We start from the raw sequence: 27,100 nt of genomic DNA, 5'->3' as shown, positions 1-27,100 counted from the left end.
GAGCATTAAAAGCGTCGCTCAGCTTTATCGAGATCTACGCCCCCTTCTTCTAAAGCAAAATTCGACCAACATCGTGGTTATTATCTCGAGACAAAATTATCCTGCTTTTCGGTATCTTTCTTAACGTTCGCGGCCATAGAAATGGGAATAACAGCGTAAAAGGGCGAGGAGCGTGCTTCGGCGACGACGCTGATTCTTCTATACGATATATCGGAAAACGATAAGAGCAGGATCGTTGGGAAGAAAATGAGGCTCAGTTATAACTTGAAAAGTGAAAGTATCGATCGATATTCTGTTTCAGATTTATGTTTGTTAGCAATTTTTAAAGCTTGTCAAGAATAGTTGGTCAATTGGCTATTCAGCTTTGGGGCAATTTATAACGAATACCTAAACTTCGTGTAGCTAGCGTAGAAAGCACAAGTAAGAGTTGTTGATGTTCGACAACAGCTAATGACTCGAAGTTATATTGCTGTTAGGTATCGAGAGTTTTGATCGTTTAGAACGAGAAAATTTTGGTATAGTAAACATCGTACGATCGCGTTGCCTTAAAAGGGTAGCAACGTGATGCCTACAAGAATTAACCGTTCTATCCTTCTTGCTTGGAAAATATTTTTATTAACAATTTTATAGATCGATAATAGCAAAATTTAACCATAACCTCGAACGTATTTCTTCCCTTGACCTGCATCCTAAAAAAGTTTCATTTATTCTTTAAACCGTAAGGGATACTGTACAATTTCAAGATATCGAATTATTTTACGCATTGTTTCCAAGTTCTATGAGCTCTATCGATCCATTCCGCAACAGCTTATCCCTTTAAACGAGAACGCGAAACTTGTAACGTTTTCTCGCGAGGAAAGGTTAAGTTCTCGCTTCGAATGCAAAAAATATTTCGCGTCTCGCTTCACCGAGGATACCAAACATGTTCGTCGCAAGATACTGCGTCAGCTGCGGCCAGCGGAAAAGTCTACAGGGCTTTCGAGGCTCGCTCCTATATTCGCCTGCTCTCCAACTGCCTGTGATATTCTGCAGATAACAGTCCCTAATACGATAATGGTAGAACTTTAAATGAACTCGCCTATTTTTGAATAGAATTGTATCAAAGTGAATAGAAAAGTTGAGAAAGAGTTAAAGTCGCCAGCGATATTTCTTTACTGGGAATTGTAGCGAAATTGTCATAGACTATCTGCTTTAAAAACTCGCACGAATCGCGAAGGGTATTTCCGAAACAGGAACTAAGGGCTTTGGGAATATATTTTATGCTTCGTAATCCATGTAGATTTTTACGTTCTAGTTATCTAGAGTACATATCTATCTATCTTGTATCTCTTTTTTTTATTACTATTTCTGTGTTACCTTCCTTCGTCGCATGTTATTAAATTCTCACAGCTCGGACATCGTATTCTACTAATCGGAATTAGATAAACGTAGTTCAATAATATGACGTTATCGTAGCAATAAATCTGATAAAATTGTACGTATTCAACTTGAAAGATCAAACAAAATATCTTATATGGCGTGATTAAAGAATCGTTAAAATATTCTCAAACTATCCTTACGCCGGTGAAATATCCTAAACAAATCTTTGGAGTTAAATCGTCGCGAATGAAACTCGAAGGGACTATAAAAAGTGGAGGAAAATCAAAAAAGGAAGTGTTTTAAAACCCTTTTTTATTCGAATCTTTTTACAATCTTTACGAGTCGTGAAATACGTGTTTCCAAAGCAAAACGAACCACTTGAGGGTCCCCTACGTTCGCGTTACGCGATTTATTTTCGCGTATACAATGTACAAGTCACGGTAGATGGAAGTTCGAAGCAACAACCCTGGAGGATCGTATTCTCAATGAAACCGCGTCGGTGCCTCTATTTCTGGCGTAACGAAACCTGGAACGATTAATCACGGATATCGTAACCAAATGTATACGTTAGCTCGTGTATACGAAATGAACTTGCATTGGAATTTCTGCTTTATTGCTCCGTTTCGAAACAAAACATACGATACGTTACGCTAGGTACGTTACCAGAATTATATTCAGATTTGCGGGTACCGTGTTTGCCTTCGGTAAGAATAATTCTCTACGTCAGAATAAAATGGTATAGGAATATTCGAAGAAAGTTTCTGGTTTATCCTGCAGAGATATTGTTGCACTGAGATAGAATAAAGGCGATAAATTAATCGAGAATAGTGACGATGAACTGAATATCTAATCCTGTTATGGAATAACGCTGCACAAGACATTCGTAATAAGACGATATAAACTACTTAAGAAGAGTTTCTTTTTATCAGGGATAAATTATGAATAAATTATAATATATTACTTTAACGAAAAATAGTACTACACTAATTGCAAGTCTTTGAATAATTGCAATCAAATTAGAAGATGGAAATTATTCTATATTTCACAATGAAACGTTGATAAGAATTGATTCGAGGTAATTTTTCGTGTGAAAGGATATTGTATAATTGACAGTGGACAGTTGCTAGAAAGAGAGATGATGCTGATTCCATAAGAAAACGAGGAATGTTTCGCCTTATTGAAACGAAACGCGTGAAACAAAATTTCGAAATATCAACGATCAAAGCAAGAAATAAGATTGTACGTTCGCTATTGCAAACGCAAATAATCATAGATCTCGTTATTCGGACAGAGTTTCTCTTTGGTGGATATCGTGTAATTGAAACGGAACATGAAATTGGAAAAACGAAATTTCCGAACGCGAAGATCAAGTAACAACAGGCTAATGATATACAGACGGTCGTGATTTACGCGGTACGTTTTCTAACACAAAGATTCGATACCGGAAGGCATAAAATTAAGCTTAAAGTTCGGCCTTTGAAATGAAAATTTGCTGAAAATTTATAACGAACCTGCGATCGATCGACTGGTCAGAACAAACGCGAGAGAGAAAAGGGAGGGAAAGAAAAATAGGGAATTTCCAAACGTTCCGACGAGAACACACGCGCGTGCCCTCTCTTCAACTCGTTGAGCTAACGTGCTATTGACCCGCTAAACCAATTTCCGGGGCGCAATTGCGGAAGATTTTTATTACAGGGAACGTAACCATAGAATCCAGTCGATCGTTTCTACCTTCCATTTGTCATGTTAACCTGTAACCGCGTACCAAAGATGAAACGAAAACTTTCGATGGATTAAAAAGTTGCTTCGAGCCTTCTTCCGATAATTTAACATGACCCCTGATGTATAAGTCTGCGAATTATAATTAATTAATAAAAGTTTTGAAAGTATCTGTCAAAAGGATGGATTCTAGATTTGTCGTTTTTGCAATTACTAAAAGCATATAAATGCTTTCAAGAATCATCGATGTTGATTTTTACCGAGATAGAAACATGATCATATATGTATATTTATGTATTTTCATCGCGTCCTTCTAATTATGATCGTCGATGTTCTAAATATTTAACGTTCTAATAGTTCTATCGTAGGTTTTTAATATTCAGAAACAATCAGAAATTGCGGTTACATGAAATTTACCATATTCGACATTTCCTCGTTTTTTTTTATCGATATTAAACCAAAAAATAATTCCTCTCGATATAACGAATGCTTCTGATAATAAATATCGCGGTTCACCGTTCACCTTTATAGCATGCAATTATATGGTATTAATTATATCTTCCTGGAAAAGTCGAATTACATAACTGTAACATATCGCGAGGCTTCGTAAAACTTTGACTAAATGTAAAATCGATCGGCCATTTCAACATATAAATTTCCAAGTTGGAACGCGAGTTTTCCGTATCGAGGAAGTTTCGATCTGGAGAAGAAGAGTTTCGGTCGTCTCGAGCTTTCAACGTTTCCAAGTTTGCCCGAGTTGCTTAGTTTTAACCCCCCTTCCGACAGGAAGGAAGACTGGCGTGGAGGCAAGTCGAGCATAGCTCGCTTCCGAAGTGGAAGAAACGCGTATTATGGTTTTGTCTGGCAGCAATCACAAAGACGGTTCGTTTCTCCGGTGCGCGCCGTTTCTCTCACGGCCACGAAATTCCCGTGCTTCAAAGAACGTCGAACCCTTCCCCTCCGACAAGCATTCCATTGGAATTTTAAGTCGTTAGGAGGATGATACCGAGCATTCCGTGTTCCCCCAACGACAACGAGCTTCTCCGACTTTTTCGTATCTCGCGAAGCGTCACGGGCAGCGTAAGAAACGGTACTCTCGCTTGAATTTTAAATCGTAGAATTTAAAGCGACCGCCCCGGCATCGACCGGTTTTTCTGCGTCGCGTTCCTCGCGGCTTGTTTCCCACTCCCCTCGAACCCGTTCGAATTCGAATTTTTCCACGACGCGACATTCCACGAAATATCCCGATAAAGCGAAGCATCACATTCAAACTAGACATTTATTCAAAGAACATCACTGGGTGCGTCGAATTATCTTCGACTATCTCGTAATCGATGCGTAGTAGAATCGCACAAATTTCCTCGCACTCACAAAGCAGCACGATTCCATGTAAATCGAATTTCACGATTCTCGAGTACGAAATCACACTCGCGCGCACCAGACGATCTCGCGAGGCAATCGAAAACCGGCCAAGCAAGGGAGCCTGTTCCCCGACTACCGAGCAACGACTTACATCTCTCGTTTCACCTCGCGTTCTACCTCGGTCCCTTTTTCCTACTACACGCGAATAGATGGAAGCACGCGCGCGCGCGTGCACGCAGCCAAGCTAGCAGGCAAGAGGCAGACAGGCACGCGAGCACGCACGCACGCACCAACGTCGACGCACTGGACGATTACTTGGGCCACGCGCACCGACCCTCTCACGATGGTGTAGCACACGACGACTAGTAAGGCAGGAAAACAGAAAAACGCTGTCGGCCGGTGTGTAAGCCGCGAAAGAAGGTCGCCGTTCGTTCACTCGGAAGCCTTGCCGGCGTTCTCGGAGCGCCGTCGCGCGAGTAACCGGCGGGAGGACGCTGCTCGACGCCGGCACTTCCTCGCTACTAGCATCCCCGGCGTCTCTCTCGACGTTACGCTCGACGGAAACGCCGCGCCGGCTCGACCTCGCCGAAAGACGCGCGACTACTGTCTGAATGTGGGGCAAGGCTGACCCACGCACACGCACACGCACACGCCGCCGTGTGGGCCGTGGCAAGCACGGCTCTCGTTACTGCCGGCTGGCACAACGTGTACCTTCGCTACTAACCTACCTCCCTCCTTCCCCTTCTCGCCCTCCCCCGCCTCTCTACGAACCTCCATCGCATTTACCCTTCTCCGCAGCACCCCTCCATCGCCACGAGGATATATCTGCTCCAGTAGCCCCCTCTGTCCAACCGCGGCAACGACGATCAACCTCTCGAACCACCACCCTTCCGAGTCCACGTACATTGCGCATGCCGCAGTGCCGTACCGAATCAGAGCTACCCTGTGCACCCTCATCGAGCGGAATTCCATCGGTCGATTTTTTTCCCCCTTTCGTTTTCTCTTTCTCTCGTATCGAGGGCGCCTCTGCACACAACGCTTATCGGTCGATCCTTCGTCTTTCGTGGTCTCTGTATTTTTACCCTTTTTCTAATTATCCCAGCCATTGTCAGATGTCGTAAGTATCACAGGTAGTATCATAGGTGAAATTATGCGTTAAGTATTGTTATTCGTGTATTTTTGACGCGTTCGTTTGGGTGACACCTTTTCCTCTGGTCTATCGATTCGACTTGCTCTTAGCAACGTAAATGTATGTGATACGATTTGGATTTCAAAAATTGGTAAACGTGTGGACGTTGTTTCGTGTCTGGGTTAGGTCGTTACATGGGTGTTTTCAGGTACGAGCAATGGGCGAAGATAGCGTTGCTGCGAGTTCAACGAACTCGCTGGGTTGGGTGGCAGTTTGACAAGAATGAACTTCTTCTTGTCAAGTTTTACGCCTAGGAATCATTGAATCAAACGCAGTACTGGGCAATCTAAATTGCACGATGATTACGACACGATTGCAACTTCTACACGTCTTTTATGCTCGACGACTAATTTCTGTTGCCGTATAAATTAATAGAGTTGCTGCTCAGTTATTGAAATGTTATGATTACAGACTTTCTCCTGACGTTATCGATGAACGTGTTTTATAATTACTCGTTCAAGACGAGGTACGCAATTAAAAGAGGAAGGAGGCAAAGCGTGTATTGTTTTATTCTTATTTCATATGTGTTTTATTGCGAGCAAAGTAAAATCTACGTTGTACTAATTAATAAGCTCTTCTCTTTCAAAATCGAATGTTGACGTTCTTACCTGATCAATCATTTAAAATGTCCCTTTCCTTTGAAAAACATCGATCTAATTTCTGATCGATCGAAATTGATCTAACTTTGACAATAGCACGAAAGATCGAAATTATTCCTCGATAGTAACGTTTGTCTCCATACGTAAAAAAGTATTTTGGGAATCCATGAATTTTATTAACCTTAATTTCCTCTACCTTAAAGAGACGAAATTTGTGACATTTGACGTACGATCGAATTTTTACGAATCGATAACAATACGATAAAAATCTTTTTGTGACTCAAACGAAATCAATTTTAAATTTTGTTTAATGCATCTGTACAATTCCTCCGTATGGTATCGTTATTTCTTTCCTGTTCCGCGTATCACATGTACAATTTATTTTCCTATTTCCACTGAAATTGAGAACCAGGCCACAAATTTTTATTCCTTCGTTTTTACATACACATACGCGAAATGCACACGTACATTTCCCTTTGCATACAACTACAAACTTTACTTTACATTATTCTCAAATGACCAACCTTTGGAATTAATTTAAGCGCTGTAAAAGAATTTATTACTCTGTACATTGTGCAGTGTACGGTGCACGTTTTCTTTCTTCTTCTCTTTCGTTTATCAGATATGCTCGATTACTTAATAGCCGTCATCGTAAAATAAATAAAACAAAAAAAGAGCCGCGTAGCGCATAATATTTCCAAGTGGTCGACACTTCATTAATCCTACGCGTAAGTAGTTCGAAGAACTTGTTAGGATATTTTTAGAAGGCACGCTTTCCTCGCGTGTTGCCCAATGGAAACGTTTGAGTGGATTACGGCGCTGCGTGCGGTTATGCAGATGCAGCGAAGAATTTTATTAAAACTCTTTAAGACCTCCTTTATACACAATAGATACACTGCTCGTTCCTCTTGTCGTTTATGCGAATATAGGATCTTTGCATCAAGGTAGGAATTCTCAATGTAAAGACTCGAACATTAAAAACAAGTCACTCGAGGACAAAGAAGGAGATGAACAAAAGAAAATGGTAATATTTATTGGAAAATGAGAAGAAAGTAAAACGTAATTATCATATCGTATATGAGAAAGTTGTATAATAGAGAAACAAATTTGTCATTTCCCAGCAGTAGGTTAGCTGTACATTTTTCGCGAATTAACTGCTTCGTGTGAGCTACGTATATAGTTTTTTTTTTTTTTTTTTTTTTTTTTTTTTATTTAGTCAGCATAAGATAATTTATGTTATTGAAGTTCCTCTAATATTTTTTTCAATGATGTTTATTCGTGAGCTTGAATGACAACAAGTTGTCACTTTGTTATACATCCTACTTCCATTATTAACCCATTACCCTAAATCGTTTTAAATAGGAATTTAATGATATAGCTATACAGTTCTGCCATCCCACTTTTTTGTGAAATTCTATACCTATACAAAGTAATTTAATTTTCTTTTCTTTTCTTAAATGTATTTTCTTACGCATTATTTCATCAATAAATCAGATTTTATAACTATATCATTAAGTAAAGTGAACTTACAGCGTACACCATTGTATTAATTGATTACTGCTTTCGCAACTGCCTTGTTAGTTTATAGATAGAAACCAAATTTCCAATTCGCAATAACGTTTCACGTATCACCTATACATGTAATAAATGTATTAGATCCAAACTAATGGGAGAATTCGCATGCTATTACAAGTTCAAATTACGACTATATACTGATTATATCAATTATTCTGATTCTACTTGTGTAGACAAGAGCAGAACACACACAAGAGCAAATAAGCTGTTAACTTTATTCCCAACTACCCTAATTTATTACTTCCCGCGCATATTTAAAATATCTACGAAGTGCTTCGTAAAAATCACGCAAACTCTACCTCTAACTAGGAAAAGTTTTATCGAAACTTAAAAAAGTAAGAAAAAGAATGCTCCGACCGATCGTATGCAGGTGTTTCATTACGCGTAACACCGTTACGTCGCATTGACAACACGCTCGTTCGCAGAAAGCGTGACGAGGCAAAAGAAGCACGCACGACCGCTTAAAAATCTACTTCACCAAATCGAAACGAGTTCGTTGCGTGCAATGGCACATGCGTGGCCAAGCACTTATCCGAAGGCCAGGATCTGGCCGATTCTTGGTATCGCGCCGGTAAACGATGAAAGATCGTGGAAAAGCTCGCGCTTTTGTCCGGCGTGACAAAACGCGCGACCGCGTACACGAACTGTGTCACGTTCAACAGTTTACCCTACATTCAACAGTCTTCCGTGAGCAGCAGGGATGCTTTGAAACGCACCACCCTCGAGGACAATGACTAGCGTCGCGAAAGAATTTCAACAGACACCGAAGAATCGACCGAGATAGAGTTTTTAGAAAAGCCAACCAGGAAGATCGAGCGAAAGACATATTCGAAGCAATAGAGAAACACAGACTGAAGATTTCAATGGTACATAAAGTGGTTCAGGAAGCAGATGGCAACGTTTTGGTGGTTTGTCGCGTTCGCGGTGGCAACAGCTGGTGTGAATGACAGTCTGAAAGTCTTTCTTTTCTGCTGTCCCGTGTTTTGGACACGTGACAGGAAAAAAGATTGGGTTTTAGATGTACGAGGTGTACTTACACATAGTGAAACGATTGCACGTTTCTACCTGAGATATCTCGTCCGCATATGCTAATTATTATGGACTTGAATCGTTGGAAATATATCTGAATAAAAAAAAATCCGTAAAAATAGCTTGCTAACCTGAAACATTTTCCTCTACCGTTACTATCTCTGCTTCTTTCGCTCGAGCCATACAAACTGGTAAGACATTCGATGTTTACTATGCAAATGATAAGCCTTTGACACGAATCTCCCTTTATGCCAACACAAGCAAAGCCTAGCCTCGAAAGTTACCTACTTCGGAAACACCCAGTAGACAAACTAAGAAGCACACCCGAGAATTGCGCGTGGTTCGGTGTCAGAGTCGTCGCGAAAATGGAACCGCGTCTCGAGCAACGAGACCCAGCTAACTCAAAGCTCTTCTCGTCCCTCGACAGCTTCGCTCCGCCTTCTGCCTTGCCAACCTCCTATCCTCAGACTTTCTTCGGTTCGCCAAGGTATTCTCCAGAGAAATTATATTGCGACCCAAAGCACGGTCGGTGGATGGCGCGGCGAGAGAGCCGGAAAGTGCGATAATTCGCCGCAACGCACGCGGTGTATTCAACCAGTGGCGGTAATATACCCGAGTTGCTTGTTGACCTATAGGGTGACACAGGATAAAGTCGCGAAGCAACTCGATGACCGATTTTGCTGCAAGCTAAGCCACGTTTCGCGGGTAGTTCACTGTGTGTTTGATGATGAGGTGTCAGACGCTATAGACGGGGTGAAGATGAGGGACGCGACCTAAAATACGTTCAGCGAGAGGAAGAACGCTCCGAGAGGGTCGATGCTACGTAGAATGAGCGACGAAACGGAAGATACAAGGGAAACGGGCGGGTTAAAGGGAACGCGGCGAAGAAGGGAAAGGAGAGGAGAGCAGCATGCGGTAGCAGCCACCACGTCGTATACCAACGCCACTCCATATTGATTTTCCGGAAGGGGGGAGAATGGCGGTGAAGAGTACGAGCGACAGAGACGAAAAACGGGGATGTAAGATGGCAAGTTGGAGGAAGAGAAGGATATAAATGGAGAAGGAGAGAAAGTGAAACGGAACTGGAGCTGTAGCTGGAGGAAAGAGGCAGAGAGGAAGAAAGAAAGAAGCGTGAACCGACAGGGTGGGATTAGCTGCTTCCTCGTTGTTGGCACAAGTAACCTCTGAATTTATGTTCGAAGATGGCGGTTTATGTACCGGTCGGTGTAAATATTTCTGCGAAATAAGCGAATGATAATGAAAATGTGATAATTAACGATGATCGGACTATCGACTGGGCGCTAGTTGAATGTCGTGTGCTGTGATTGTACTTAATATGGTGAACGTAGTATAACCAGCACGTGTATAATTCACGATCGACGGAATCGTTTTGGAAATTACATTAATGAAACGTTGGTTGAATGTGTTTCTGTATTATTTCGTGTATATGTAATAAAGTACACTTTGCATGATATTATTTGAGTTCAGTAATAAGTTGTACTAATTAGGACAATGAAATTCAGAATTACGTTTAGTCGCTTGTAACCGTTACAATGTCGATGTAATTAAACTTCCAAAATTAATATTAACATTAATCTTCTAAACGTTTCAACCACGACGAAACACAAATATAAGATTATACGAAGCCATGATTCTTCGTCGGTATACAACAGATTAAATAATATATAATATAAATTTTATAAGATAAATATGAAAACGTTTCTTTACAGACGTATATCTGTGTGTTTCAACAGGATTTAAGGATAGTACTCAGATCAAGTACGTAATACGATGCTTCCGTGCCGTGAGTTCGTACGGCACTGAACAAGGAATCGTTCATCAAGCATAAAGTAGAGTTGGTTCGTATTTAGTCAGACGACTTCGTATCCGTCCGTTTCCACTCGTCAACATTCGCGACGCGCCGTGTAAACTCGGCTGACGCTGCGCGTTAGCACAAACCGCGCGATTATTCATCTTGCGACGGAATATAATCAGCGTCGTCTACCCAAAACTTTTTACTTCCGCTATTAAATAATCACTGGCAGCACGCCGGCTGTGGCGATACGAGGAATGGATTTCGTTTGACGCGAATGATCATTTCGTTCCGTGCAAATTACACGTAGGTATGGTGGAATTTAATTAAATTTCTCGTTTGCTGGCACTTTCGCGGAAGCATCGTTTCACCTTATCGTGGAAAAATAAACTCGTATCAGCTTCCATAGCAAATATTTTAGGAAACAATTGCTCTTTGACTATTCATTCGTTAGTCTGCTCACAGATATTCGTTTAGCTATTGCAGAAGGCAATAGTAGAATGATCTTTTGCACAATTCTTTTCGTTAAAGAGAAGAATCTAATTTCCAGGTGTCCACGTATTAAATGGACTTGTGCTTTAATTAATTTGCACCAGAAAGTGACAGTAGAGATTTTACTCTAATTAGGGGAAACCGTATGCAGCGATTAAACAGTAATTTATACTTGGAGTTTATTCCACTGATCAAGGATAACTTGGGCGGAAAGGATTAATTTATACTTAGTATAATTTGCTTTTAAGGAAGGGCACGATCACGTCGTCTAAAAACTTCGATGCTAACATCAGTGAAATTTCACGAATGAAATTTTTGTTCGTAATGAATTTTAGAATAAATGAAATTAAAGAATCAAAATAATCTTACACCATCTAGATAAAGAAATTTACGCTTAGGGAATGAAATCACCCCCAACAGTATTATACCCGTAATGTTATGCTGAAAAGTTTTAACTGAGAAAAAGTTTTTTCTGCATTTTTTTCCTTTTGCGCCTTTGCGAAAACTTCATCAAAATGATTATTCTCGCTAAAAGTAAGATTTAAAACTTTAATGAAGGTACAAGTGTCTCTAAGAAGATATTTAATAATGCTAATGAACTAGACTACCAAGTATTTTTAACTTAACGCTACGTTTCACATTATTATTGGGTACAAAAATTTTGTAGCGTATACTTTTACCTGCTTTCCATTTAAGCCGATTGCTAGAATACGGATATGTATGCAATTTCATTTTTTTTTTTTTTTTTTAATTTAACAAAGGAAATAGGACATATACAGAGATTTATTTCACACACTGAATAGTATAGCGAGTATTATCTAAATTTCCTATAAATGAATACAAATCCGGAATCATCAAATATACCCCCTGCGTCCGATATATCGTTTAATTCATCCACCACAATAAAACTCCTATCTCCATATTATATTTATACTTATATTTACCATAAGTACAGCGTGCAAAGATGTAAAAATTCACTAGTCAGTTCAAACAGAAACGAACTTTATTATTATTCGAAAGTTTAATCTCGAATCGAATTGCCCGGGAAGAGAAGTGTTTAAAAGTCAGAACTTTCTGCTAGCATTGTTCGTGTGTGTCCAAGAGACTGCAACGTGATAAGACTTGCGAAATAATACAGACTGCAAGATAGAACTTAAAGGAAGTTGCAGGTTATGGGGACCAATCGTGAAAGGTGACACGAGCAGCAAACAGCCACGTTCGCTTTTATTATACAGCACAAAGTTTTCGTTCGCGAGCACAAATCGCCGCGTGAAAATAAATCAAGCTTGACAAACTCGAGCTTGTTAGTGTTCCGTCACGACTTTCTTCTTTCAGCGAGTCACGATGGTCTTTCCGTGTGACTTGGCCAAAACACGTGATGTTTGCACCAAACTTACCTACCCGCGATGCACCGTGAAATTTTTGTCTTCGCCATATACAATCTACGTAATTTCTGCTTCAGTCCTTTCGTTTTTCCCCCCTAGAAACTTGCACAGTTATCTCGTGTTGTGTACTCTAACAAATGAGAGTTGAAATTGGATAATGCGAAACAAAATTGATATAAATTTGACGCATCGTCTGCTCCCTATTCCTTTCTCTTCTTTTCCTTTCTTTTTTTAATTTACGACCGTGAATCACAGAAGACGCGGAACATTTTAGAGGAAAACTTGATGTATTCGAAAATTTGGGATTTGATTTATAGAGAATTATTTTTATGGCGATATCATAAAAGAAATTATTACGTTACTCTTAAATCAATCAATTCTTGCAGAACGCAGCGGAATATGACGGGTTAGTGTTATGAGAATATAATGCGCTAAAGAGGTTGAGCGTAAAGGAAGACGGGAAGTCGTTACTGTCAGACGCGCGGTGCACTCAATAAGACAGAACTTATCCTTCTCTGCAGTTTCTTATATCATACGCAATTTACTCGATTCGATAGAAATTTTATGAGCATGTAATAATTGGATAGCAATCGCATTTACAAAGTTAGATCTTCGTTTATCCGTTCCGAAAGAAAACTGTAAATTTTTGCATATTAGTTAGTTAGTTAGTTAGTTAGTTAGAAAGTTAGCATATCACAACATCATAGAGAAAATTCGAAACTTTTCGCGACAGAATTAACGGAACATCATGTAGAAATAACGATATCTATTTACGCAAAACTTTTTACGAACACCGGCGCAAAAACGCGGATTTACCTAAAAACATCGAGTCAAAATGTTGTACATAACACGAAAGAGCAAAGGTAAGATCAAATTGAAAAGTTTCATCAGAGAGTTGCACGGTTTTGCCGGGGATTTTCGCAACTTTCCAAGTCTGCGAAGTTTCCGTCTGAAACACTGTCGATATTGATAAGAAGATATGTTGTACTTTATATTTACTGTCTGTGGCTTACGCTATCGGTTCTCATACCATCCGTCGACATTGTATCCTTAAATTTTCTATTGTTTCTGTTCACGTTATAATAGAGTACACTAAGTTTACTGCGCTGAACAAATGCTATTTCCGTGGATTCTTATATTTCAACCTTTGCTACGCTACGATCGAAGTTTTTCAGCAAATGCAAAGGAATTTTAGTTGATTAATTGGTTAATTACCATTGTTGGAATATTTATTGGAGTTATTAATCGATATTGGTTAAAACTTTTGGCACTTTTGGTACTGACGAGACAATGAATTTGAAAGGTATTTTTTAAACAAGCTACACGATTATTGTAATTTTTCTGAGTTACAATTTGTGTACTAACTTTTGCAGTTTTTCTGCGACATTTTTTCAGACATTTAGAGACATAGAATAAAGATTTATTATTGTGTTCATTATTGAAAGAAAAACCTGTCTCAGAAGGATTAAGCACTGTATTCTGCTCGATAAAAATTGAAGTACCAGGGAGGTTACTACACAAAGACAAATAAAATAATATTTATTTGGATACCTTCGTTAAGATCTCAGTTAAGAATCTCATAACAACGCTATATACCATAAACTTGTATCTTAGTCAACTTTATATTGAACTTGTTTACCTGTTACACTTATTATTTAGTCAACATATCCATGTTGGCGAATGAAATATTTTCTATATAATTCGATATTGCACGAATAGCGTAGGAGACAAAATAATATTCTCAAGCAGCATCTATGAACTTCCATCTTTTATCGAAAGATCAGTTCAACAAGCCAAAGTGAAAAGGATAGGTAAATAAGCGAAGAGAAAGAAGGACAGGACGAACAAGTCGTTGTAACTTAATTTGTTGCGAAGGGAAAAAATCACGAGGAAAAATATTTCAATCTCCTTAGTACATCGAATCGAGCACTCTTTGAATAAGAAATTCAATTTGTTCTGTATTCTTTCGAAATGAATGTAATTTCACGGCGTATCGCAATGCCACGGTTAAAGTAAACACTTGCGCAATATGCAGGTGAATCGACGTAGCTAACATAGAACGACACGCAACGTGCTATTTCATTATTGTTCCTACACTGTTTCATAGAATATCGCGGTCTAATCCGTTCCTCGAGTAAACATGCTTTTCCTTCGCGGAATGATGGCTTCTTCATCGTAAACGGTTGGATAGTTTGTCGTCGAACGACTTTATTGCGTGAAATACGAGTAGCCGAAGTTCGCTAAGTTTCGCACGGAAGATATACATGCACATTCAATTAGCCAGCTAATTATCCAACCGTTGTACTACTTTTGTTCGAGTCGTGTAACGCGTTCTTATGTCTCGTGAAACAACAACACAGAGAACCAAGGTAGACAAAAAACATTTTCGAGAGATGTAGCTGTTTTTCTTGATGCTGTACTCTAACAAACATACCATTAGGAATTATGGTTTCAACAGGAACGAAGACGAATGCACAACAAGAAAGCCTGATGTGGTTTTCGAAACATGTGAAGCGGAAGCGGATATGGAAGGACACGAGATATTATTTGCTGAGACCGTAACCATTTGCATTGTGTATACTATCTTTCAAAATAAAGAGGAAATATAACTAAAGATATATGTTTTCGTATTTTTATAAAACAAATAGGACTACTTATAATCATTAAAAAAATAGTTCACTTTCTTAATGTTTTCCGCAATTTTATTCGACAGCGAAAAGCTTAAGAACGTGAAGTAAAATTCACGAAATTATGGGAAAAAGGTACGCGCCAATTAGGATCCGCGTAGTATGCAAAGAACGTGTTAAATTACCAAATGAAGCAATTACTTGCGATTTTATGTTCTTTTTACTCTACTCACACGAAGAACTAAATGGGTAATATTTTGTGATTATTCGCTAATGCGTTAAGGAATCGTCGATGTAGAGAAAATATTTCTATAAAATATTTCTCCAAAAAAACATATACGACACGTATCTTTCCCATCGACAATTATTCGTACAAAAATAATGTTCACCTTAAGAACTGTAAACATGTTCTCCCTAACGTCTTCAAAATTATTAAATATAGAGAAGCAATATAAACGCGAATAATTGAAAACGGTAGAACCATTAAACAGTCGTTTCAGCGTCGAACGTCACCATTCCTTATCCGTGTTTGGAACACTTACGGATATAAGTGGACAATAATTTTTTTGTCGACGCACCGGCATCATCTATTGTATTACAGACTGGACGCGAGGACAATAAAATCGAATGACGTATTGGTCGCCTTCTTCATCAGCATCTTCTACGTCATCTATTATATGGAACGTCCGCTCTATTGAGCAACGCGACGGGATAATGCGTTTTGAATTAATCGCTGAAAGAAAATGCCCAGCGGGCTCGAGCGCGAAGGAAATAGGAGGGATGCTTTGCCGCCTCGATTTATTCTTACGCAGTCTCCCTCGTTCAATGGCCATTCGTCAATTACGCCCTCTTTCGTAATAGGAATCAATAGGTCGAGATGAATCCAAGGACCAAGGGTCATTTTTTTGACGTTACAAGCTGTATGTTTTTTCTTAACGAAGAATAAGGAAAATATCACTACATTTTACGAGATATGCCACATACGGTATATTCTCGACCTGCATTGGTGATGAATTAACGAATATTATGTGTGTAATGCGCTGAGGTATACGTACGTGCGGAGGAAATGTGCTAAAATGTAAGATACGAGCCGCTTATTTATCAAATCGGTTAACCTGGCAAAACAAAACGGATGGAAAATAAAATGCCACTTCCGCGATGCTCAATTGCGCGTAACTAACATTTACAGGTTTTATTTATGGTATAACACCCAGCTTTTTATCGGTAAACTAGAAAATACGCAAAATGTGAATTCCAAAGTATTCAAAAATACTTATGGCAATATTCCGCATGCGCATCTTGCGGAAGTAATTAGTGTGTATAACAATTGATGTGATAATTTTAATTAAAATATAAAACGCTTTGATATTCAGATTGTAAAAACTTCGGATGATATATGAACCCCCTGCCTCTAGTTTCTTTCCATTTATACCTTTCTTTCCTTTGTATATGCGCTTTTCTCTTGTTATGTTTTTCTTTCGTATGTTTCTTGCTGTACATTTACTCTGCCAATTTTGAATAATTCGAAAGCGCGTTCGAAGCTTTGGATCAGATTAAATTTTCTTCGTGTACGAACTATATCCCTCGTTTGTTCGTATAGAAGATTATGCTTCGCATACTAATCCTCGATAAGTCGAGAAACCGAGTAACAAAACTCTCGTCTTTTCTTCTCGTAAATTTTTCCCCTTATAAAACGACTTTACCATTTATTAGTAATGACATGATTGCATATACGAATCGGTCGCATGTTAGTAACGTGGACCAGTTTACTCGATGTATCAGGCAATGCTCGTTAAGCAATTCACGAGCTGCACATGCGTGCCAACGTGGATCGTTACCAAAATTAAAGGACTGACCTGTACTTGGTGCAACGACATTTTTCATCATTAGAAGCAACTCATCGGCGAAAGAAGAGTCGTTTATCAAGAAATCATCACGCGAATTAATTAGGTTCTAGATTTCTTGCAGTTTTATACCATACACGTTACGAACTTCTTTTAGTATAGTTCGACGAGAAACCCTTACCTTATTTTCGTCTGTAATAACAGTAGGAGGCAAAAAATTAATTACCGTTAGGTCAGAACACAAATTTTTATTTTACTTCTTATTCCTGGAATTATAAGTCTGCGTTGATGGTCTTCAGTTTATTTAGAACCACGATAGGAATAGGAGTATTTTAAATGCTTGTGAAAAAGAAGTTCGAACAACCGTTGGTCCACAATTTTTTCTTTCCTCTGATTCGTATGCACGATATTTTTGATTCTTTAGTACGAAAACATAATTTTGATCATGGAATTTGAGAGCTCTGGTGCGCGTTTTATTAACGCTTCATGCGTTTTTTTTATGTTAATATGTATTTAGATCGAAACCTTTGCTATTTGTTCGTGCAACTTGATACGACCAGGCAAAGAAAACGAGTACGATGTCTGCATTTACTGTGTGGTTTGCAATGACGAAAGAAAAATGAATTACATAGGTGAGTGTGTCATTATTTTCAAAGCTGATGTCGTTTTAACTCGCTCTACCATGAGCAAACAAATGTTCGCTACGTGCGCAACATTCTGAGCATCTGGTATTTTTCAAAGAAGAAGGAAATTTCTGATGGACGAAATTCGTTTCTCTACAAATATACTGGCTTAGGAAAAAACTTAATCGAAAGAAATTGTCCAAATATTGTAAGTAGACTGGAAAGGTTTATGCATTTGTGAAAAATTTAGAGATATAAAATTAATGTATAAAGAATGTATAAAGTATAGTTACAATATGTATTGCACGAAACAAATCTTTAATTAGATTTTCTTTCTCTAATTATCTTCATAAAAATATGATCCACAGTTTAAGTTATATTTCATACTTTGTGACCACATTATGTATGTAATACATGCTATACTTGCTGTTTGTATTACATATTTTTTATGCCAATAAATTTCACTTCTGTCCCTTGGTGCATCTCTGTTAGAATTTAAGAATGGAAAAAAGTAAAATAAAGTTTATAGTATTTGAAGATAAAATATGAAGTTAAAGCTACACGGTAATGTGACACTTAAACACAAATTAATGATTCTAAGATAACTTTAAAAATAATTGTGTAAATAAAATACGCGAAACAAGAAGTTTGTTTGTCTCACAATGTTTATTACGCTCGATGTAATATCTTCTTTCTTGTAAAAACTCTATATACTTTTTCTTACTCGTTATTTCATCTTTACGTCGTAATTATAACGTCTGATACAAAAAGGCTAATTAATTCTTGGAATAATATTGACTCCTGAAAAGTGTGAATGGAATAACTAAGATTTCTTATCTGTCTCTTTTTGGCTCGTTCGTTGAACCAGGCGAAGATACGATCGAAACACGAGCGAAACAGTATCGTGTCCCTCGTGTTCCTCGCGATCGATTAGACGATACGGACCTGGTGCTTCTTTTTAGCGCAAAATTTGACACGAATCCCCGCTATGTGTCCCACACTGCTGTAATTCGATATTATCCAGGTAATTATGAGCCATGGTCGTACCAATTAAAAAACTGTGTCACATTACCGGATTACACTGTAATTAGACGCAAACCTGCGCGACGTCACAAAGGGAAACAGTGGCAAATAAAGGTGGAACTGAAAGCAGTCTTACATCGCGGTTTATCTCGACTTCTGATATTAATTACCAAGAGACATAGAGTCATTAATATAAAATAAATACACGTAATACCGTGTGTGATGTTATTATCATTAGCCAATCGACGGCCTGTGTGAAATAATCACATTGCGCGATGTAAACACGCGTAAACACGATATGTAAGTATTTCAGAAAATATGTTCTTAATTTTAAATAAACAGTGTAGAAAAAGAATAATCAAAGTTCCTTGATTCTTATATACAAAAATATTAAGATATTTGCATAAAAATAATAAAGGGAGCCTCGTCTGTAATATTATTCGCCCGTACACTATATATCATAAGGTACGAAATTTACTTTACCTATATAATTTTATGATACTAATTTTCTACACTACGTTATTCCATAAATAATATCAACATTGTAGAGAACCGAGAACGAAATACGAAAATTTGAAATACAAAAGAAAATATGCATGTTTGTGATTATTTCTATTTCGTAAACTATGTACATATTTTATCTCGTGTTACTTATGCAGAAGAGTTTGAATAACTTATTAGATAACCTAATAATATTAACGTATGTTATGGAAATTTCATCTCTGATGGAAAACGCGTAATGTAACAGAAATTCTGTTTAACGGAGATAAAGTTGGATTAATTAAAATTATAACAGGGCACCAAGCTCTCCTGTCAGCCATATGTGTATATTCATTTCAAATACTTAATTAAGAACCGTGATGAGCATTCTGTCAGTCATATTTTAAATTTCGAATAAACGCTACATTTCGGAACATCAAATTCCTAAATATATGTATTTTCTTGTCAAGTTTCGTACAACACTGCCATAAATAATATTTAAAATGTCAAACGAACGAGATATTTCGACTGATTAATTTGTAACGATTCGTTCTTTATGTACTTCATTATACAATTCCAACCTTTACTATAAATAATATTTAATAATTATATTATTACTTATTCGTCAACACCATTATCCTATCGATCGTCTTTAAACCCATGGTCAGAAACTCGCAGGAAATATATCCAGAGGAAGCTATGTGTTCTACTACATGAATCATCCGATTAAAGTTTCACGAAGGCCTGTTTCGAAGTTCGTCGATTCCAGCAACGGGGATTCACGCGATACAACGGATTCGCTATTTCCACGCGATACAGGGCAAAAGGTGCATTCCTGCGTGAACAGATAAAACATCAAGATTTTGGCTTAGTATAAGCAAAAATTTGCCAGTTCCTTTCCAAACTCTTTCTGCTTATCAATAAAAACTTCTCTCTCTCTCTCTCTCTCTCTCTCTCTTTCTCTCTGTTTATCAGAAAGAACGACTTCAGTCCCATAACGGTGCTTCAGAAAACTGTTCCCATTAAATTCCAATAGAATTTGAACTTATAAGACCTCGGTCAATTACGATGATCTTCCAGTACGATAATAGGGATAACGATAGACGCGTTTCAATTGTATGATCGTATACTGAAAGTATATTGTATATTGAGAGTTTCGACATATCGCTATATAAATTAGGTTTATTGTAAAAATTAGATCAAACCATTCTTAGTAATAATGTATTACCTTTAATTTTAAAGATAAAGGTAAGTAAAAAGAATATGTACATGATACACCTTTTCTATCATTCCTGTATCAATCGCTGGTAGCACATTTTATATCTTTTACGTTACGACGATATCTAACCCATTCAGGACAAGCAATAATTTTTATCACGTAATATCGTAATATCAAAAGCACCAATTTCTCCGAATTTTATAAAATCCTAGAATTTAAATAAAAAAGAGAACAATAAAATGTTACGTTAATAAAAAACATGGGCGATATTACGATCTGTTCTCTCCTATTTATCTTATTCTTCCTCAGCTTTGAATAATACAGACGTAATCTTGTCATCACCATGAAATAACACACAAACCCTTAGACATCCGCGGAAAGATAAACCATCATCTATCCGATCCATCTTCCTGATTCAACTAATTCACTTCTTGCGACAGTTTCCTCCAACTCGTTCACTTCCAGGCTAATCTCTTTGGTCGATGTCGGTGTACAAATGCGTGAAGCATTAACTGGCAGTGGCTGTATGCCTCTAGGAAAATGCGTCGTTATCAACGTGGACGTAACGAGAAGATCAGATAAGGGATTAGACGAGCACAGGATTAAACTGGTTTCTAACAAGTGACAAAAGTCCGGCAAGTCGGAAACTTTCGGTAATAATTAAAGCGCGATATGCCTGTACAGCGTAGCGTATAACTGGCAGTAGTTAAAGTCGAGGTTTCGAGAGACGGCCGCAACAATGCGGTCGTGTTACGCTGAAACTGCACCGAGAAAAGTGATTTATAGAGATAGCTAAAGACACGTTTGGCTGATGTCGTCGTTCACTGTGGTTAACTGAACCTCGTGGTGTCATCGTATTCTCGCCAATGGAAAGGGAACTGTGGGCAAATGTTACGCGAATCGTAATTATTCAGGGACGCGTAAAAAGGAATTTTGTGAAAGGGATTAAATACTGGAAATTTTGATATTCATCCTTTTGTACGTCGAACGAAATCTGCTTCGAACAGAAATGTGCAAGGGAAAATTGTGTTATAATCTTTTGATTGTATTGCGACTTCGATTAATATGAATCGTGTTTGTTGATTTTTCGTACTATTGTAGGAGCTTGGCTTTTTAAATTTCTCGTGTATCGTACTTTTCATATTTTAACTTTGTTTTACATATTATATAAACGCAAGGACGTAGGTTATATTAACCTAGAAGTTGACACGTAGAACAGAACACGTGGATATATCTTTCTCAGGGAAAATCTTCTATCGAACGTAAATGTCAAATTTTCTAAAAGCTTTCTCAACCACGACAATTGATTTGATCTTATTGTGTCAGACTGAAGAATCACATAGTACATATCGATTTTAGAATAACAGATATACATAACACATTATACCTGTAAATGTAAATCTAAGCAAAATTTCGATATTTGACACGCACGAAAGATTTCAGTATGCTCGACAATTCACGCAGAGACAGTCGATCGAACCACGGAAATAACATCGCGGCAGACATATCGACAGAAGTCGGTTCACGCGCATAAATTTGTGACTAATACATATCGAAGGAAAATAGAATGCGCAGGAGATTGTACTTCCTGTATGCATAATATGCATCGAACTGAACGTTCAATCCGCTTGGTTCTACCTATACTGGTTTCAGTTGCATTTACAACGATATCCGCGTAATATCGCATATCCGTGAGCCATGGCGGAGCGAAAAAATTCGAAATAGATACCGCCTTGTATATCTAAAATACCGTATCCGATGAATGAGAGATTTCGAGATTACGAACGAAAGAAATCGTGTAATAAAAAGAAAAGAAACTAGTAGCGCATGTTGAATCGATGCAAAGAGGAGAATAAATATTTCGTTCGTATTTCACTCGATGTCTTGTATCGTTGCAGATTGGTGATCTTACCAGTTTTTTATTTTTTTACACTATGAAAATTTAATGAGACAATTTTCTCACATCGTGTACTCATTATGACAACGGAAACATATCTGTAAAAAAGACGCCGAGTTCGTGACGTCGCAACTTGTTTGTTCGTAAAAAGGGTCGACATCTAAGGAGAAGCCCAGCTTGGACAGGACAAGATCTACAGTTTCGATTGCTTCCAATTGCAGAAAATACATTTTCAGCTTGGCAAGTTTCCATAAAGCTGTACAGTTTTTACACCAATGGAAGAAGAGAACGAGGGATTCCAATGAGGAAGGAAAAGCTAAAAGAAGACAGTCGATTTATTTCGGAAACCACGTGGGAAAGGTGCAAAATTGCTTAAAAGCAGATGAAGATTGCGAGGAACTAGAAACGGTATCCCAGAAACAAGAAACTAAACTATAGAGACTGGTCTCTATAAGAAAGCTTGCCAAGTTCAAAATGTATTTTCTCCAATTAGAAACAAACGAAACTGTAGATCTTGTCCTGTCCAAACTTGGCTTCTTTTCAGATCTCTATCCTTTTCAGGGACAAACAAGTTGGAAGGTCAGGAAATTGGCGCCTTTTTTATAGACATGTTTTTGTTGTGATTTCATTTATTTTTGCTTTGTCATCGACTTTAGGCCGCTCTGGGACCTGTCTTACCGTGGCTTGTGGATCAGAATCTATTCGCATGCTGAATTTCAAATTTCTGACACGTCTGCAAAAGAAAACAGTGCTTGAAAGGGATTTTTTCAACCTTCTGTTTTTGAATTCTTCGGTTCCTAGTTGTCTCATATTTCGGATACAATGATCTGCCTTTGTGGCAAATTTGAAATTTCTAAGTTCTTTACAAATGTCAATTAGATTTGTCAGCCAGTCGGTTAGTCGACCAATCAGTCGGTGAATCAATTAGAACAAGAAACCGGTGATTTTTCAATCTTTGTAAATCCCAAACGACTTCAGGTAGAAATGTGAAATCGTAGAAGCATTTTCTCAAGGTTAAATCCGAGATAAAGTAATATAATTTCCATGATCTTAGCATAATGTGAGACTGTGCTACAGGGCGGAGAAGTCAAAATCGCTCTATGTTGTTTCCTGTAAAGGTTACCGCGTTGGCAGATGCCGAGCGAACTTAGCTGGTGCACTACCGTGCACCTCGATTATAAGAATACAATATTCGAGGGGAAAAATATGGAACATTCTGGAGAAAAGTAATTTTATTCTTCTCGGTATTAAAATATAAGTTATTTAAATCTGCTGGAGTTTCTTATAAACATATAATGGTTTCGAGATAATATAAAGAATATGGTCATCATTTTTAACAGAAAAATATTCTCAAGAACTTCGGAAAATAAATCGAAAGCGTAATAAATTATTTTATTCATAATCTAACAAATGTAGCTACTTCTTTGTTCATTTGAACGTAGAACCACTAATATTGTAGAATTTAAAAATACTCCCGAAAGTTTTGAAAAATATATCAAATGGACAATAAATTATTATTTTGTTCCGATTTCTTTTTTCTTCAATTGCGTATAAAACTTACCGATATTATCAATTATACTATCAATTTTGAAGTTTCAAATTCGGCAGAATTTTGGGCAATTGTTTTTCCACTAACATGTTTGATTTTTTTAACAGTGTACATAGCTTTCTCTCTAACAATATGTCCAAATCGTTCAAAAATTGTACCTACAAAGTAAGAACAAGTCACTTACAGACTTGTTTATTATACCCTCACGATGTTATTCAGGTTATAAACAAGATATTTCTTTATTTGTACTCGCTTGTAGTATACGCATTAAGTCGCCAGAAAGTTAATGAAGCATTTAATTGTCAGTCAAGCGCGATGACTATAATCTTCGTTCATTGATATAATCTGTCACGTGTATTACTCTGCTAGGTCAACAAAGATTAAACGTAGCAAAGAAAATTTTCCTGCACGAAGTACGACGTGATTCTAAGATCCAGATATCGTGAATTATGTTTCACTTAATTAGTTACTGTCGCTCAAAACGAACATCAAACTACTGTAATTCGATTCCAAGAATTAATAGAATGCAAAGGATAATCTTATCGAAACGAATATAAAAGTGGCATTGTAATAATGGCAGAAATTACAAATTATGAATTATTATTAATTATTAAACTAGAACAGCTGTTTGTTAAAATGCTGACAATGGCCAGTATTTAAACTTACATTTTAAATTTAGTAATTAAAATTAAATTAAAAAACTAACGAAATCTTTAGACCTATTAAAGCAACAAACATTAACGTTGTGTGACGCAATGTTAGCGCAAGTGTACGCTAAACATTACGAATGTTTATTGTATTTTCTACGATGTACATAGATAAATACACGATTTTATACAGATTAAGAGAAAATCGTATATCTGATAAATATTACCATATAGTGAAAAACAGAAAATTCCAAAGAAGCTTACCGCTTCTTTCAATTTACATTCGATTTGCATATATAAATATGTATGAAAATCGATAAAAGGTAATAGAAATTTATTATGCGTAAAAGTAGCGTCTAAGGAAATTCAAACCCGATTCTCTGATCTAGTATTTTACTGATCTTAGATTTACTGATTTAATGAGAAAACCGAACCATTATACGACGATCAATATGTTTTAACTTTATCATATCATCCTTGAGGTATGATATTTCAGCCCAACGCACAAGTTTACTTTCTCACAAAATCGTTTCAACACGCTAATCCTTAATAAATTGTGTATTGAAATTTAAGATTCTTCCACCATTTCTTCCTGGGTAACCATATTCGGTAGATAAATAGGTTAATAAAATAGAATATGAGAATAGAGTCTTTGAAGTATGATCGTCAGCTTTAATCCAGCGTATCACGCTTCGGCTACTGTCAAGATTCATTTGAACATAGGTCTATTTCATTTAACACGTTATCGTTTCTGCACCGAGCGTTTAATGAAATTTGAATTGAACATTGTCCAATCAAAGGAAATACCTTTATATTCATTAGTAGTTAGCGGAAGACACAGACATTTATAGCCAAATGTAATTTTCAAATTTTCAATTTTGAAAGCATGTCGTCACTGTTACGTATCGATACCACTGTGTTCTAGACATTTATGCAACTATGGAAAGTTTAAGGATACGAAAAATTACTAACGAGAGACATATATAAAATATCCAAAAATATCCTACACTCGTTGTAATATTTCACGAGTTTGTATAGGTCCTATTCTTTTAGTTGTATTCACACAACTACAAATTTACATAAATATCCGCAGTCTAATTATCCAATCACTTTACTTCCACCAAATACTAGTGAACAATCCAACTCAAGATATATCTTCCACTCGTACATAAAATAGAAAAGATATTGAAAATTGCTTCTTAAAATTCTGCAAATCTCTCAGAGGAATATCAGTATCTAACGCAACGACTTGTCATCGAGATACCATCGACATACGTGTAACCGAGCCACATCTAATAAAATTTTAAACCTGGAACGAGAAATAAATTTGCACATCTGACAGATATCGCGACTATCTCAGACGTTTTACGGTACAGCTTTTATCCTTCCGTGCTATTTCAGCAGAGAAACAGTGTCCTTTCCAATAGCACATCTAAAACGATAAACAATTACGATAGCGGAAAAATAGTTGGAGCTGGTCGTGCTCGCGTTTAAATTGACAATTTCTCGATACATAGATTCACCATCAAATCGATATACATATGTATGTAAGTGGAATAAGAACGCTCGATTCTTCGCGAAGAATTATTCGAGAGGATCTCTGCTCGTGCAGCTACGAACAAAATAACCGAACGGAGCTTCGAATCGAGGAAAAATAAACAAGCGAAACCATTGTGAACGACGGTAGTTTACTCGGAAGGTTTTGGTAGTAAGGGTACCCTCATATGGACCGTCGGGACCATTGCCTAGTTCCAACAAAGCTCGATGATTAATCGCGTCTGTAACCGTGGCCAACAGAGTCAATAAACGATCAGAGAACATTTTACTTTGTCAATGACAATCGTCGTTTTTCTCGCCTCGATTAACGAAACGAGATATTGTGAGAAAGAAGTAACTTTTTGGTTTACGCAACATTGCTATGCATAATCACCACATTGTAGATATTAATAAAAGAATTCAATATGATTAGATTTATTTTGTTTATTAAATGTCATTAACGAATATTTTAGTTTGTATATCTTACACGATACGAATTTTGTATACCTTTAAATAAATAAATTTAAATAAATAAATGATATAATGTAATGCAGAATATTATTACGGACAGTAGCATATCTGTATGCACGTTTCACCGTCATAGAATATCACATTGTCATAATACATCAAGTTCTTCGAGTTACCTGCAACGCAATTCCTATGGTTCAAAAATTTCTGTACTTTCGAAAAATATATAATAGAATCGTTATTAATATTGCATGATTTCTTCTTTCAATTTTATGCTAAAGTTTTGCTGAAATACTTGTTGAGATAAGACTGAGATCGCATAAATATAAAATACCCAAGATCGCAGGAGAGTTAAAGTTGTAATTCTCAGAATAAACCCTTCAAAAAATATGCAGATTTCTCTCTGCTCGCATTATCGTCGCTGGTAACCACATAGGTGCAGCTAATGCGACGTTAAAATCTATCTAAGAAAGAAAATACCGAGGTTCTTGTGTGATATTGTATATTATATATTCACGCAGTGTAGAAATATTTTTAAGGTCGGTATTATGCGCTTGCTAGTCCGTAGTACATCGCACAGATCGAGTGTTTTTCCGAGGAATCCCGTAAGCTTGGAGAAAATCGTTGAAATTTCAGTAACGTGAAACGACTGACGAAGAACTTGA

General features: G+C 37.3%; 1 protein-coding gene across 15 annotated transcripts in view; it reads right to left on the bottom strand.

The window, feature by feature from the left end:
- The window catches only part of LOC126915400 (protein unc-13 homolog B-like), a 376,274-nt gene that overhangs the window by 224,150 nt on the left and 125,024 nt on the right, over positions 1-27,100 (bottom strand). For 5 of the 15 annotated variants that reach the window (XM_050720024.1, XM_050720029.1, XM_050720025.1 and 2 more), the window contains exon 1: positions 4,592-5,137. The exons of 8 other annotated variants lie outside the window; for them this stretch is intronic. The gene's annotated coding sequence lies outside the window, so the exon portion shown is untranslated. 2 more of the 15 variants (XM_050720027.1, XM_050720026.1) reach the window with 2 other exon arrangements.

Source organism: Bombus affinis, chromosome 4 (genome assembly GCF_024516045.1).
Source record: "Bombus affinis isolate iyBomAffi1 chromosome 4, iyBomAffi1.2, whole genome shotgun sequence".
Taxonomy (NCBI): domain Eukaryota; kingdom Metazoa; phylum Arthropoda; class Insecta; order Hymenoptera; family Apidae; genus Bombus; species Bombus affinis.
The sequence above is the reverse complement of the archived record's forward strand: the minus strand, read 5'-3'. Positions and strand labels throughout refer to the sequence as shown.